We start from the raw sequence: 3,292 nt of genomic DNA on the forward strand, positions 1-3,292 counted from the left end.
CACACCCTCTCCCTACACTTAGCCAGGAAGAAATAGAGCTCCTGAACAGACCAATTTCAAGCACTGAGATCAAAGAAACAATAAAAAGTCTTCCAACAAAAAAATGCCCGGTCCAGATGGCTTTACACCAGAATTCTATCAAACCTTCAAGGAACAGCTTATTCCCGTACTGCAGAAATCATTCCCAAAAAATGAGGTGGAAGGAATCTTCCCCAACACATTGTATGAAGCAAACATCACCCTGATACCAAAACCAGGAAAAGACCCAGCTAAAAGGGGGAATTTCAGACCAATTTCACTAATGAATATAGATGCAAAAATTCTCAACAAAATCCTAGCCAATAGATTTCAGCTTATCATCAAAAAAGTCATACATCATGATCAAGTAGGTTTCATCCCAGGGATGCAAGGCTGATTTAACATAAGGAAGACCATAAACTTTATCCACTGTATTAACAGAAGCACAAACAAATCCATATGATCCTCTCAATAGATGCAGAGAAAGCATTCAATAAAATCCAGCATCCTTTTCTAATTAGAACACTGAAGAGTATAGGCATACGTGGCACATTTCTGAAACTGATAGAAGCTATCTATGACAAACCCACAGCTAATATGTTACTGAATGGAGTAAAACTGAAAGCTTTTCCTCTTAGAACTGGAACCAGGCAAGGTTGTCCTCTATCACCATTACTATTCAACATAGTGCTGGAAGTTCTAGCCAATACAATTAGGAAAGACAAGGAAATAAAGGGCATCCAAATGGGAGCAGAGGAGATCAATATCTCCCTTTTTGCTGATGATATGATCTTATACTTAGAGAACCCCACAGACTCAACCACAGGACTCCTGAAAGTCATCAAAAAATACAGTAATGTCTCAGGATATAAAATCAATGTCCACAAGCCAATTGCCTTTGTATACACCAATAACAGTCAAGATGAGAGGCTAATTAAGGACACAACTCCCTTCACCATAGCTTCAAAGAAAATGAAATACCTAGGAATATACCTAACAAAGAAGGTGAAAGACCTCTATAAAGAAAATTATTAAATCCTAAGAAAGGAAATAGCAGAGGATATTAACAAATGGAAGAACATGCCATGCTCATGGCTGGGAATAATCAACATTGTTAAAATGTCTATACTTCCCAAAGGATTCTACCTATTCAATGCCATCCGTATTAAAATACCAACATCATACTTTCAAGATTTGGAAAAAATGATTCTGTGTTTTGTATGGAACCAAAAAAAAAAAAAAAACCCCATATAGCTAAGGCAGTTCTTAGTAATAAAAATAAAGCTGGGGGCATTACCATACCAGATTTTAGGCTATACTACAAAGCTATAGTAGTCAAGACAGCATGGTATTGGCACAAAAATAGAGACATAGACATTTGGAATTGAATTGAAAACCAGGAAATGAAACTAACATTTTACAACCACCCAATCTTTGATAAACCAAACAAGAACATACTTTTGGGGAAAGGCTCCCTATTTAATAAATGGTGCTGGGAGAATTGGATATCCACATGTGAAAGACTGAAACTGGACTCACATCTTTCTCTACTCTCAATAATTGATTCAAGATGGAGAAAGGACCTAAATTTAAGGCATGAAATGATAAAAATCCTCAAAGAAAGTATAGGAAAAACACTGGAAGATATTGGCCTGGGAAAGACTTCGTGAAGAAGACTGTTGTGGCAATTGCAACAACACAAATAAACAGGCTCAGTGCCTATAGCTCAACCGGCTAAGGCGCCAGCCACGTACACCTAAGGTGGCAGGTTCGAATCCCCAGCCCGGACCCGCCAAACAACAATGACGGCTGCAACCAAAAAATGGCCGGGCGTTGTGGCGGGCGCCTGTGGTCCCAGCTACCTGGGAGGCGGAGGCAGGAGACTCGCTTGAGCCCAGGAGTTGGAGGTTGCTGTGAGCTGTAATGCCACGGCACTTTACCCAGGGGGACAGCTTGAGGCTCTGTCTCAAAAAAAAAAAAAAAAAAAAACAAATAAACAAATAGGACTTAAACTGAAAAGCTTCTGTAAAGCTAAGGCGACAACAACCAAAGCAAATTGACAACCTATACAATGGGAAAGGATATTTCCATATTTTGAATCAGACAAAAGCTTGATAACTAAGATCTATAGAGAACTCAAATTAATCCACATGAAAAAAGCCAACAATCCCATATATCAATGGGCAAGAGACATGAATAGAACCTTCTCTAAAGAAGACAGACAAATGGCTAACATATGAAAAAATGCTCATCAACCCTAATTATTAGAGAAATGAAAATCAAAACCACCCTGAGATACTATCTAACTCCAGCAAGAATGGCCCACATCACACAATTTCAAAACTGCAGATGCTGGTGTGCATATGGAGAGAAGGGAACACTTTTACACTGCTGGTGGGACTGCAAACTAATATGACCTTTTTGGAAGGAAGTATGGAGAACCCTCAAAGAACTCAAGCTAGACCTCCCATTTGATCCTGTAATCCTATTACTGGGCATCTACCCAGAGGGAAAAAAATCCTTTTTATTATAAGGACACTTGCAGTAGACTGTTTATTGCAGCTCAATTTATAATCGTCAAAATGCAGAAACAGACTAAATGCCCAGCAACCCAGGAATGGATTAACAAGCTGCGGTAAATGTACACAGCTATGGAATGTACACAGCTAATGGAATACTATTCAGCCATTTAAAAAAATGGAGACTTTTTAGCCTTTGTATTAACATGGGTGGAAGTGGAACACATTATTCTTAGTAAAGCGTCACAAGAATGGAGAAGCATGAATCCTATGTATTCAATTTTCATATGAGGACAATTAGTGACAATTAATGACATGGTGGGGGTAGGGGAGAGAAGAGAGAAAGAAGTAGGGAGGGGGAGGAAAAGGAAGAGCAGAGAGGGGGAAGGAGGGAGCGGGGTGGGGTCTTGGTGTGTGATACACCTTTTGGGGGCAAGATACAATTGTAAGAGGGACTTTACCTAACAAATGCAATCAATGTAACCTGGTTTCTTGTACCCCCAATGAATCCCCAACAATAAGTTTAAAAATTAATTAATTAATTAATTAATTAAATGAGAATCTAAGCCACAGACAGGTAGAAAATATTTGCCAACCACATATGTGGCAAAGTACTTATAATAGAATATATAAATATTTTGAGTGCATAAATAGCTTTCACAATTCAACAGTAAAGAAAAATGCAGGCTCGGCGCCTGTGACTCAAGCGGCTAAGGCGCCAGCCACATACACCTAAGGTGGCGGGTTCGAATCCC

The sequence above is a fragment of the Otolemur garnettii genome, unplaced genomic scaffold, assembly GCF_000181295.1.
Source record: "Otolemur garnettii isolate 467f Iridium unplaced genomic scaffold, OtoGar3 scaffold00123, whole genome shotgun sequence".
NCBI lineage: Eukaryota > Metazoa > Chordata > Mammalia > Primates > Galagidae > Otolemur > Otolemur garnettii.